Source organism: Panonychus citri, unplaced genomic scaffold (assembly GCF_014898815.1).
Source record: "Panonychus citri isolate SS breed McGregor unplaced genomic scaffold, ASM1489881v1 Contig00095, whole genome shotgun sequence".
Taxonomy (NCBI): Eukaryota; Metazoa; Arthropoda; class Arachnida; order Trombidiformes; family Tetranychidae; genus Panonychus; species Panonychus citri.
The window spans coordinates 1,345,716-1,360,103 of record NW_026515500.1 but is presented as its reverse complement, the minus strand read 5'-3'; the positions used below and the strand labels follow the sequence as shown (position 1 = coordinate 1,360,103).

Sequence of the window (14,388 nt, the reverse complement as noted above, 5' to 3'; positions counted from 1 at the left end):
TAAATCCCTTTGATTATTATTATTATTTTGTTTCGCCAAATGTGTATTTGTATCATTCAAATAAGTATTAAATTTGAATATCTTCAACAGAATCAATTCTGGACTTTCCGTCATGTATCTCGAACCAACAAGCCGAACCCGAGGAGCTTTCGGGTGAAATTTCTGAACCTCAATGCCTTCGATAAGATGTTCTATTCGCATGACGATTTCCATCAAAATTGATGGAGATTGAGATCTTATCTTGACACTTTTCTCATTGTTAAAGAAAGAAACTTCTTTAAAAGCTGGCAAATCACCATTTTCCATGAGTTTGGATATTTCATCGTACAGAATTGTTGGTGTTTTTAGCTTGTGGGTGATTAAAGCGATCGGATTAACTTTTTTCGATGACCATTTAATCCATGTCTTCGGAATATTATTATTGATTCTTCGTCGTTTAATTTCCATCAAAGCTTCTTCTCTCTTACGCTTATCGTGGTGATAAATCAATTGACCAGCTTCAGCTGAAGTTCCTTCGGTTGTGGTCTCAAGTAAAAGAGTCCCTTCGTCTTCATCTATTATTGAATCTTTTCGAGCCTCATTGAGATCAACAATATCATTTTCCATCGCCAAAGCAACTTGCACATGTGGTTCAGGTGGGTCTTTGGGTTTGAAGTTTTTTATTATTGACGAGAGACTTTGAAGGTGTTTAGCTTTTTTGGCTGTTACATTATGTTTCTTCTTGTAGGCCGAATCGTCCGTTAGTTGATTAAACACGTTCGTGATTTCTTTCACTTCAATAACAGTTAAATTCGTCAAATATGAGGAGAGATTTTCAGGTGAAATGTTTAACAGCACATTGACGTACTTATCCATCTTATTATTTACTAAAAGATAACACAATAATAAATAATACAAAGATTTTTAGAATTTTGATTAAAATTTAACTTGCTTCAAGAATAATACTTTAAGAATGATTTCTTTAAGGTGTCTTTATCAGTATAATGCTGATTAACGGTTTTTTATCTCCATGGAGATTTCAGTTACTTTATTTTATTTCCGTTTTCGGAAAACTTCAAAGGGTTACTATTTCCTGTTTACTTACCATATTTTCTAAAGACTTGAATTCTTATTATTTTGTATTTCCCAACACAATTTTTATATATCTTTCGACTCCCCATAGTTTCACGAACACAATGATGTACAATTTATTTTCGTAATTATTAAAATTAGCGAACAATTCACTTAAGAAAATTCAAACAAAAAATAGGTGTATCTATGAAAAAGTTTGAATTTCCTCGGGGACCTTTACCTTATTACGACTTGAAAAAGAAGAAAATTTTTTTTTCTTTTTTTCTTCTCATTTTCTTGTTGGAATTTTGCCTTTATTATTTTTACTATCATAATATTTCACCGAATTTATCTGTAGATATATGAAGAAGAGAATTTTCCTCCCCGTTTATCCATATAAATACTATATTTTCTATTTGTAATTCTCAAAGTAAATCAATTGACACAAAAGAAAATGAAAATATTAAAGATGACCAAAGATGATTGTGATTCTTTCATGATAATAGCCTCAGGCGAATTTATATTTATTCAGTTGATCAGAGTAACCATTAAATCTTGGATTTCTTACCAAATCAAGAGAGAAAGTTTCACCGTCATGCTTTAAGAATTGAATATAATAACATTAGACTAATGATGAGTCCAGAATTTTACCAAATTACCCAATTTTTTTTCTCTCATTATCAGAACTTATCGAATTAATCTACAGACCTGAAATAACAATGAAAAGAATTCATTATCAACTCAATCTATCATTAGAATGATTATAATTTTTCGTTCCATTTAGATTGACAATTGTGGTTAATCAGAGTCACTCATTATCTTTTAATTTTAATCATACCCTAAGGTTATGAAAACTAATGAAAAAAGTTTGAATTTCATTTGATGAACAATTATCATTTTTATTATTATTATCATGATGATAACTATTACATGGTATTAGTATATAAAGATACAATATATATATATAAGATGATGTAACTTTCATGATGATTATTTGGTTATTTATATAAAATAATAAAAAGAGTAACAATTTTGATTATACTGATTAATCAGTGAGAATCGATAAGAAAAAAAAATCATGATATTATTATTGTTACAGAATAATTCAGCATGATGATGAAGAACATGATTCAACCATGGAATACATTGAATTCCCATGGTTGTTATAATTTCTTATATTGATCAACTGATCTCATTAAAGCAAAAGAAAAACTTTTATATAATATTAACTTGATGAACAAATAAAAACATGATGAGACATGATGATCATCAGAATCTAATCAGAATCATCTATCACAAACTTTGGACATCATCATGGTGGAAAAATGATGTATTCAGGTGAATTCTTTCAACATTGAACAATAGAATCAGGAATAAACCTTGATAGAAATTAATATGTTCGAGTCCAAGGAAATTCATCCTAAGAATGTTTCTTACTTTTTCCATCTCATCCAGATCCATGTATATATCGAACTAGTACTTGAAGTGAAGAACAAGATGATCGAAGAAAGAGAAAACGAAAAGTTCTGTAAATATGAAAGAAAAAGAGAAAGTTTCGAATAAAAAAAACCGTTAGAAAAAAAGAATGGAGAAAAATTCCCTCTGGAAAGAGAAATTCCCAGCAAAAGAAAACCGAAAGTTCCACTGAACTTATTAAACTCATGTGGGTATGATTTCAATATGATGATTCGGTGACTCTGATGCAGAACTTTTTTTTATACATTTTCGTTATATAAACTTGTAACCATGTTAAGTCAATATTTATCTCGATTCAGTTACTGATTATATTTATATGATTCTTAGTTCAGTTTCCACCAAGATACTCAGAGAGTAAGAAGAAAAGAAAACAAGACTTGAGACAAATTCAAGTTGCAATTGTAAGTAATCAGAATACAAAATATATATGAGAATAAAACTAAATTCATTTATCACTGATTGGAATCATCAATATAAATATATCGTTATCGTTACTTATTCAGCTAGAAAACAAAACGATTTCATCAACTTTTAAAATGTATTTTTGAATATTCATACACATGATCATCTATTCAGTTCATTTCAATTGAAACAATTGAAATGAGATTCAAGTAAACATTTTCCCATCACTCCATTAACTTGATAACATTGAGACTTGGTCTTTTATATTTAGCATCATATCATTGATGCTATTATTTTATGTAGTACTTTATATTGGCTACTATCAAGTGTCATTGTAACAAATTCATGAACTTTATTTGGAGCAAAAGAAAAAAAAATCCTCATGAATGAATCTAGAACTTGTATTGACTGTTAATCATTTTGAATCGCATGACATTTGATATTTTCATCATGTATTATCAACCTGAATCTTTACGATGATGTTATTTGAACTTTTTTTTTTGCTGCCTTACAAGTTAATTTCAACGTTATAGTTATTATTTAATCAATTAGTTCATCAATATTGATAATTTATTCTGATGACGATGATTCAATTTAATCTGAAAGTTATAAAAGCTGAAAGAGTTCATTTATTTGTATCATGGGATTTTCTTTCATGTATATCAGTTGGAAATTGAATTGGAAAAGGAGAAAAGGATAAACAGCCAGAAATAATCTCAGTCTCAAGTATTCTGATGGTGGTGATAAAGTTCAGTAAAAATGAGACAGAATGATGATAATCGTGATGAAACATGAAGATAATCAAAGGCAAAAACAAAAAATTATTCTGTTTTTTTCTTCATCGGTCTGAATCTTGTTCTCATCTGCATAAGATTAAATATCTCTCTCTCTCTCTCTCAGATTCAAACCACCAAATCATGTAAATCACTTGGATATACATTGGATGTTATTGATTAGGCGGTTCGAGAACCAAGAATTCATTGGTGATGCTCAGTGATGAGGAGATGAAAATATGATGTTGAGGACGAATGATGATTTTTGGATGGAAAAAGTTATTAACATTTTATGGATTTTTATTCACCATTTTCTGGATTCTATTAGATTTAATCTGATGATAGACATTTGGGATTACGATGCTTTCTTTTCAGGGGGAGTTGCAAGTTAATGTTTCATGAGGATGGGAAAACACAGGGAATGATGAATATGGAAGATGAAGAAAAAGTTACTAACCAATATCGCGAGAGAAATTCAGAGATTGTGTAAAAAGATACAATTATCTTTTTCCTTCAGCGTCTTTTTCATGGGGAAAAATGAATAAAGAGAAACTCTATCAGCTTTCCTCTTCTTCTTCTTCCTCATGTTTACATGTAATTTTATCTCATGTGTTGAGTAAATGATGATGAGCAATTGAATATATGTCAATTTCATCATGTTGCATACATATTGCACTCCATCTTGTATTCAATGTATTCCTTGTTCATTATCATCAACATCATCATCTTATACTTTTGTTAGTATAAAATGTTGATCAATTGTGATGTAATATGCAGATTTGACTTGAATCTATTAGACTGTTGAATGTATTCATTCATTGAATGAACATTGGTTATATCATCATCATCATCTTATGTCATCAATGTTTGTCTTCACCTTTCATTCAATAACATTCAACATCCACTCAATCCTTTTCATTCACAATTATCTACACAATCTAAGATATTATCATTTTTATCATGATATTTAAATGAGTTCTTGGTGAATATTATTACTGAATATATGTCAATTTGATGGTTTAATCTTGATGGAAGCTCATTTATTTGTAGATGGAGGAAAAAAATTCTAAATTTCAATTGTTCTGTTTTTATTATTATTTTCATTTTATTCTGATTTTCACTTGCTCGTTTTATAGCTCATGATGAGATGATGAACATATTTAAGTTCTGATATTGATCATGAAAGATAATAATGTTAGCATGGTAAAAGAGTGTCTGGCTCTCTCTCTCTCTCTCTCTCTCTCTCTCTCTCTCTCTCTCTCTCTCTCTCTCTCTCTCTCTCTCTCTCTATAATGATGATATTCTGAATAATAAAAGGAACGATTCATGTTATTATTCTGATGAAGTGGATATCATGAAATGTTTGGTGGTGAGATAAAGGTTGGGAATTAAATGGAGACATGAAATAGTCAATGGTGTGTGTTTCTTGTGTCTGGATACAAGATATTTTGGTAGAGTCCAGTGTATTTGAAAATTCCCTTCACGGTTTTCAGAATCCAGTTCAAGTTGGAACTCAGATTATTTATCATCTTCATCTTCATCGTGTTCGTAATTCTGATTCATCTTTGCTCTTGTTGATTAGTGTAACTTTGCTTAGTGAAGGTGAAAATAAGATGAAGAATGAGAAAAAGACGATGATAAAGGTGGGAAAAGAGAGATGATGATGAAGAGGAGAAAATTAATGAGAAAGATGATAATGAACAGAGAGAGAGAGAGAGAGAGAGAGAGAGAGAGAGAGAGAAATGCATGATAAACTAACATGGAGGGGAGAATATCATGGAATAGAATAGTAAAGATGACAGAAAATGTGTGAGGAGAATGAGCTTAATGATGAAAAGAATCAGGGTATGAACACAAAAAGAGATAAAAAGAACCAGGGTGATAGAGAGAGAAGGAAGAAGAGTGATCTGAGGAGAGTGAGAGAGAGAAGGTGAATGGAGGGAGAAAGTGAATTAGGATGTCAAAAAGGGAAGAAGGTTGTATTGAATGAGAAGTATTTTTGATTGTTCGCATGAATAGACTTGAAATGGAGACTACTGAGATTCTGATGAAGATGAAGATGATCATTATGATGAAAATATAAAAAAAAATACAACATGATGAGCGAGAGGAAGATTATGATTCTTTCATCTATTCAGTTACGATAACTTTTCGAACTTTTCGTTTTTTCTTCTTCCATCTCTCATCAAGAGATACACATACACACACAAACAGTTAGAAAAAAGTTCATTACTATTGGAATATACATGATATGAAGAAGAAAAAAATGTTTTTTTCTTTTCATCAAAAAGTTTTCTTTCTTCCTGCCACCATCATCACCTCCTCATCCCACCACCGCCACTTCCACCACTACCACACTCTCTTTACACACATGATTACAATTGAATGGTAAAAATCATCAACACAAATTCAGATGAAATTTATCATCAACAAGACAAACATTCAGATCCATTCATTGAATTGTGACTTGATTTATATCAAAATGGACTGAGAATCTCTCTCATCATGAGCAACATGAGACTCAGAATTTGTTTCTCTTTCTCAACTCATGATAACTGAAATTTATGATTCAGCCTAATGATTGAGAATTGATTTCGTAAGTGATAAAAAAAAGGAAAAGGAAGTTGCAATGTTAATGATAACATTGATTTATAGTTAAACTTGATTTCTTTTAAATTGAATCAAATTAGGTGAAAAGTTCTGAGAATCAATTTATCTTAATATTTTGAATTTTTCTCTGAGTAATGAGAAATATATTATTTCTTCCAATTTCATCATGATTATCATGGAATAGATTTTTTTTTCTTCCTTCACTTTCTTATATTTCATGGTAAATTTAATGATGGTAAGAAAAAAGTTTCACTTTCATTACTTTGATTAATGTTTAAGTCTTTTAAATATTGAATAAACTGAGATATTATCAATTGAGAGACTGAACTTTTATCCCATGATTGACATTGAAATCTTAAAGATTTTGTCACTTGTTCATTGATAAAAGTACAAGGATGCAAATGTTTGAATTTTATGATGAATTAATTTTGGTGAATCTTTATTTTTATTATGAAACATTATTGACAATCAATTAAAGAGATAAAATAATGAATTGAGTTGGCAATTGAATTAAGAATCCATGTAACTGAGATTCTGTTTATTCATAAAGGAATAGCGAAAGTTTATATAATAGAAAAAGATAAATATTGAACTGGAAAGTTCTGGGAATAAGATAATGATGATGGTGAAGTTTTTGAGTTGAAAATATGAGGATGATTAAGAATGATAATAGATGAATGAGAAGGGAAGTGAAATTTACCATGAATGGAAGCATATTAAGCAACTCATCAAACTTAATTCAATGAATCTTGGTAAATATACCAGAATGATGAGGAAGATAAGGAGGAGAAGGAGGAGGAGAAGACGAAATGAAGATAGACAGGGAGAGATGGAATGACAAGTTTTCCTGTCAGATTGATCTAAATTCTGTATTCGATTCTGATTGTTCAATATTCCCCATCATGGTGACTACTACTGTTTACGATAATCATTTAGAACAAAAAAGTTCACAACAATTTGCAAAATGATGAAAAAGTTTCGAAAATAATTTTCTCATGTTATTATCTTTCTTTTAGAATAACAATTATCTTCATCATCTTTTTGCCCCTCATCAAATGATCACCATGATTCCAACTTGTAAATATAAACAAACGAATCAAGCTCAAAGTTCATTCATGACAGTTAACATGATTTCTATTGAATTTTTGTTTTCGTCTCATTCAAAACTATATATGTTGGATATTAATCATTCTGAGATGTTGAAATCAACTGAACAGTTTTCATTTCTTGTCATGATAGATTGGGAAATCTAAATGGAAAAGTGATAGAAAAAAAAGTTCAGTTTAAACCATTCAAATGGTTCATGAGATTCATAATATTATCGCAAGGATATTAAAGTATCATTAGCATCATCATCAATATGATAAAAGGGATAAAATTTTTCTTTCCATGAATTCATGAGGCTTCATGAAGAAAGTAACAAAAAAACAAATGATAACTTTGTTTATACACCATTAGTCAATCATATTTGGTCACATGGAAAGATTAATGTTCATGATAATCATGAAAACGATAATGAATAATAACAAATGATAACAAAGTGATAATGTTTTTCGTTTTGTTTTTCTGGCTACGAGCTCAGAGGTTCATGATTTTTATCAATGGAAATCAATAAGAATTGGCTGATAAGAGGTTACGATTAAATGACTCAATTAATTTAATTCTCTATCCACTTGATGAATTTCATTAACTTCGATTATGAACATTTTCTTTTGTTAATTTCGACGCTTGACCAAGATAAATGAGAGAAAAAGAGATGATTCTCTTTAGAACTGATCTAATTCCTCTCAAAGGTATTAGTGTATTCTTGTTATTAACAACTAATCTTTAATATCCTCCTTAAGTTCAATCAGTTCTCATGAAATCGATTCTCATGATATATTATTTACTTTCGAGTGTTCAAATTGATTTATATATTAATATTCAGCTCTCTTTCTCTGAGTAATCATCATGGTCATGAAATTTTCTAGCTCTTTGAAGACTTTAAATTATCATCAGCTGTGATGGTCATTTCCAATATTCCCATAATTCTCTGAAGATTTTTTCATCTAAATGGTTGAAATCCATCATGAAAATGAAAATCGATTTTCAATAGTTTGAATAAAGTTCTGAAAGGTGAAAAGTTAAGAATTTTTTTCTTCTACTCTCAATATAAGTAAATCTTTCCATTTCTAATTCTTGCTCAATTTTTATCTATTATTATGTAATAGAAAATATTACTCTGAATTCGTTTCGTAATATTAATATTTCAATATGTTCGAAAGGTGAATACCATGATGATGATGCTAAGAAAAAGGAAAATTCTGAAAGATTGATTGTTTATCATGTTATTTATATAGAATCATATCTTCATATTATTTGAAGCTTTTCTGTTAGAATAATTAATCTGAAAATGTCAACTTTGTGATAATCATTTAAGATGAAGATAATTGTTTTCACTGGGAGGGAAAAATTGTTCTTTCATTTTGATCCAAACCCTTTTAGAACTTTTCTTCCAATGAATTACCGGTGCAAGAAAGAAAAAGTTCAGGGATGATTCAGAACTGATAACCATCCATTTATCACATTGATTTTACCAAAAGAAATTCTCTCAGTGTCAGTAACCATTATCAAAGTTTATATCTTTCTGATAGCAAACAAAATGTAGAGAGAAGCAAGAAAAAATTGTAATATTCACTCAAATGGAAAATGTTTCAGAGCTTTTCTCCTCTTTCTCTCTCTCACTCTTTCATTCGAGATCAATTCTCCATGATAGTTCAAAACTCATGATAGTATTCCTTTTGTCTTATTGAAATGCTCGAAAAAGAGAGAATGAAGAGAAAAAAATTCAATCAGAATAAAAAAAAATCTTCCATTCATAATACAATAGTTACGATGATGAAACTCATTGAAACTTTTCAACAATTCAATTGTAATTCAAAACTTTTCCATGAGCCCATGGTCATTATACGATCATCCTCATTGAAAGTTCATGGTAATGATGGTGATTTTTTTTGTTAGTAAGCTCAAAATTTACAATTCAAGTTAAGCCCACAAAATGATTATGACCTGATTGTGATACGAGTCAAAGAGAAATTCCAAGTCACCATGATAACACCAAGGCAATGATTCTGAATGAATTCATTGATTATCCGTTTTCCTGGTGAAAACCTAATCTCATTGCCTTCTACCGCCATCACCACACTCTTTTCTTCCTCCTCCTCTCTTTTTACATCTTTTTCCATGAAACATCAACCCCTATGGTCAGAATGTAATATTACCATGTGAATGAATAAATATCATGTTTCCTGAAATTTTCATGATCTTGTCCTTCAAGTTTCTCCTCAATTTCCAAGTTTAATTTCCGCCTGGACTGATTACCATTCATTCAACAACAACAATAATAATAATCTCACTAGAAAATGAAAGATATTTTCGTTTACATCCAATTTATACTTGAACAAATCAGATTATTCAAATTAAGATTCATGTTCATGATGAAAAAAATACAAATCATGGAGAATAAAAAAATCGATAAACTTTTATCTCCAATAATATAAGATTTCAATTGGCTCAGTATTTGTTATTCATAAGTTATTGATGTTTAATCCTAATAATTGACAGTTTGACAATCTAACAATTGTTGACATGAGAATCATATTTACAATCAAGTTAATCAGCTGAATTGGTGTCAACCAGATATAAAATCAGCCAACTAATTCACCCTCAAGTTAAATCATTTGCCTTTGTATTAATTTTCCTACTTTATGTTACCGGTTAATCTTAAATATTGTATCAGAAAATATTGTTAATAGGAGATAATCCCTTTGTCTCTCTCTCTCTTTCCTTGATTTGTCAGTGCCGTTAATCTGATTGACTTAAGAAGATGAAAATAAAACTATTAACTAAGATAGTTAATCTTACACTTAGACACCTATTCCCATTGAATTTACTTGATTAGATGAGATTTAATGTTCATCCATTGATAAAGTTTCATCTTCTTACTGATTTTTACCCTTGATTATGTGATAAAGAAAACAAAAGTCACAGAGTATCATCATCATAATCATTGCCACTCTCTTATAATCAATAGTTGCAAGGTCAAAGGTTAAAGAATTGATTAATATGACATTGGAAATATTGATCAACAATCAATAGTTTGTAGAGATAGAGCTGACAAAATCACAGCTTTGAACATGAGACACTTACTATTAGTAGATTGGTTAAGTGTATTTTCAATTGAATAATTTACATGTAAAATTCATGATGATAATATCCCAAAGAAATGAATATCCCATGTATTTGCTGAATTTACACCAATTTCTGCTGAGGAACAAAAAAATTGAACCACAAGTCGAACCACTCTTATCTTATCGGTTTAATATGTAGATGAAATTACATAAAATGAAACTTCATTTTTCCTTTAACCATTTCTTTTCATGATGAATTTTCATCATTCACAAGGTGAAATCCTATTGAATTTCATGTAATCGCCTGAAACAACCAACTCCATGTTCAAACATTTGAGTACAACAACGATGAAAATCAAGAGCAGAGTAAAAGTAAATTCACCCATGAACACCATGTAAAGTTGAAGCTGAATTATTATTCAGTTTATATTTTTATCATTCTTTACATGGGAAAAAACTAACTAACTGAATTTATCTAATGAATTACAATTTATCTTGTTGCAAAATTCATGGAAAATGTGATAAGCTGATTAGTTTTTATGACTTATTTCAATTCTAATCAAAGAAAAACCTAATTAATGAGTAGATTGTTAAACCAAAGGTACATACAATTGATGAATTTTTGTTTACACCATGATAATAATTAACCTAATTAAGGAACAAGTGTCTAATATTATGGTATGAATGAATGAAAATACAACTAATCAGAATAAAAAAACTACTGGAACTTTTTTTCCTTCTAATATCATCTCTTACCATTTACTATCCTTGAATGTGAAACTTTAGTTATAATTGCAGATTCACATTAAGACTTGATTGTCGCTCCAATTTGAATGATAAAACATCACATAAATATAATTCAATTTGATCATCAAATTATAATCATCATCATGATAATGATTAACGGTTAATAAATAATAAAGTTAACAAGATGAAGCCTCAGTTGCAGAGTCAACAAATTATTTACTTGTAATCATATGGATGTTATTTTTTTTCTTCGTGTAAAGATTTTCCTATTACAATTCATAGGGCTTACATGATACATTTCCATGATAATTGTATGTATCATGAGAATAGACAATAATGAAACAGAATCTTTTTTCAACATTTTCTCCACCTCGAATATTATATACTTGATCTGATCAGAGAAAAAAGTTCGGAAAGTTTTTTTGTTTCCTTTTTTCTTATGTTTCTTGCATAGATATTAGTACGTTTACCTATCAAATCCGTTAGACAATCTTGTTAATACCTTTACCTTGTTTATTCACCAACTGATTATCTGCTCTATCAGTTTGATTAGTAAATTTAATTAACTATCCAACTATTAGTTGGTTAATGTTAATCAATTTGTTTCTCTATCACCAAAACTTTGTCACATTCAAGACAAATACAGGAAAAAGATTCATGATAATAACAAAGGATCTTGATGATAATAAATCAACTGTAGTCTAAACAATTTGATTACATTCAAATTACAGTTGACTAATTAAACTTGTTGAAAGTGTGAAAAAGAAAAAATTTATTGAAAAAAAAGTTTTAATTGTGAAATGTATTCACTTTAGTGAAATTAGATAACAATTAGAATTTAATTATCCAATGAATTCACAGTCAATCTCAATAGTGGAAAACTATTAAAATCTTTGTAATCAGTTGATTGGAATTGAGTTTCTCTCATAAGGATGAGAAATACTATCAAATTATTGAAGTTTATGACAAACAAAGATGAAATGGTAAATTTATTTATCTGAAGGTGAGATATTATTATTATCACATTTGGAATAATTTTCAATGAATGATTTGGCTTAGATTACTCTTGTTTTCCTAAATTCTTGACATTCTTGAGTCCATTTAACCCTCATGAGAACATCTTGAAGAAAATTTCATCCAATTTCAAACATGATAGAAATTGAGTTATTCATACTGTCTATAGTTATAGTATTGCTCATACATACAATCACCAATTATTTCATGATGACTTCCACCTAATTGATTGTTAATTATTAATTATTCAATTGTTTTTTGATGAATTGGAGTCAACTCAAATCATTTAACACAATTCGATTGCCCTCACGAAGCTTTTAAATCCATCGAACTCAACTATTGAACTTATTTGTTTAATCATTTTTAATTGAAAATTTGTACATTTGGAACTTGCTATAAACTTTATCTAAGTTTAGTCATCATTCGTTTACTTTTGATCTATTACTGTGAATATTTAATAAGAAAATGCATTACTTACATAAATGGTAGTAAATCGTTAAGAAGCTTATGCAAGCGCTCCCAGCACGGAGACGAGCTGAGGAGCTACACAATTACAATGCTTTGATGCAGAGCATTGTTCCGGGCTGGCGAAATATTGTAGAGATGGATGGGGAAGATGGTGAGGAAGGGGAGGATATGCAGGTAGAAGAGGCAGTTGTTGGCCTTGAAGTGAATGAGAATGAGATTCCTATTGCTCGGCATGGCAGAGGTGGAGGCGCGTCCGCGGCGAAGACGCAACGCGCGAGCTGCCCCTGATCCTGAGCAAGAGGAACGGGATTGGAACATCTTCTTGGATTCGTTAACCAACCATGTTCACGACTCAGAAACAGAAGATGTTTCAATTTCCGACGGGGATAGTGGGCTACTCTCTTGGCAAATATTCGCGAGGGCACGTTTTGTTTTTACGCGATACCGCCAAATACAGTACCAAGTACCCTCGCATAAAAACAACTTCGTGCAATCTCGCCTGGATTAAAAAAAGATATTCGCTAATTAAGCCTAGAATAGACAAGATTGTAAATAAAAATTGTATTGGACCAATTTGAATCCATAGTTTTAGATGTGAACATGTATAAAAAACAAAAAAATTAAATCATCGCATTGTAAATAAGCACATTCATCAAAAATCTAAAAAAACAAAAAATTTTAAGAAACACAAAAAAATAGAATCATTACATTGTAAATAATCATATTCATTATATATATTCATTTGCCCTAAGAAACGAATTTACCGTGGTTTGGGGTGTTGCTACCGAAAAATTCTTACAATTTCTTGTTAGTCAGTGAACATGAGATTTTCCTTGTGTTATAGTCAAGGTCATTTGAAAGTCAATCATAACATAAGGAGTTATACACCCCTAACATAACATGGTGAAACGAATCCATCAAATTACACACATATACTCATTATGATTTGAAGTTCATTCGAAGGTCAATCAAATTAAGTGCCCGAAAATCTCCTCGAAATATACAGGGCATAACTTTCTACTTCTTCTGTTTTAAGCAAAACTGGCCAGGTTTGGTATTGAACACATATACATATGGGCATGATGATGTTATGTGTGAAAATTCAAGGTTCTGAGTGACTTGGTTGTGCAGGTGAAATTGGATATAAATTGTATTTTCACTGTTTTCTTAGATTACTATTGAACCGCGAGTCAGGCACACTCAAAATTTAGTATATATTAATCTCAAGGTCAAACTTACTAGTCAAGGTCATTTCAAGGTCATCGAAAGAGTTTCAAATTTTTAACCTGTAAACAGCAATTCAATTGTGTTCAAATTAATTATTCCAGATTATGGTGATTATTATTATGCATCAGATGGCAGCACTGAATTTATTGTACGTCGACTGAATCTTCAAGTTGCTTGAAATGCAAATAAAATTATAAGAAATCAATATCTCAGGCTATGTCATGCGTACTGTGTGTATTACTCGGTACAGGATTTTACCTGCACAACCAAGTTTCAAGACGATTTGCGAACGGTGGTGTTCTAGAATATAGCCAAAAACCAGACTAAGAAATCACCATTACTGATGGATCTCGAATGATGAAAGTTGATAAAAATTGCTCTAATTGGCAAACCGACTCTCATTAGTCTTGGATAATAGAAAACAAGTCCTGTCAAATTAATGAAAAAACGAA

The 14,388-nt window shown here is 30.1% G+C and overlaps 1 protein-coding gene across 1 annotated transcript in view; it reads right to left on the bottom strand.

Annotated features, from left to right (window-relative positions):
* Positions 1 to 1,961: 1,961 nt before the first annotated feature.
* The window catches only part of LOC128387916 (agrin-like), a 65,822-nt gene continuing 53,395 nt past the window's right edge, over positions 1,962 to 14,388 (bottom strand). The window contains exon 9 of the mRNA XM_053347205.1: positions 1,962 to 2,576. The gene's annotated coding sequence lies outside the window, so the exon portion shown is untranslated. The remainder of the gene's footprint in view (positions 2,577 to 14,388) is intronic.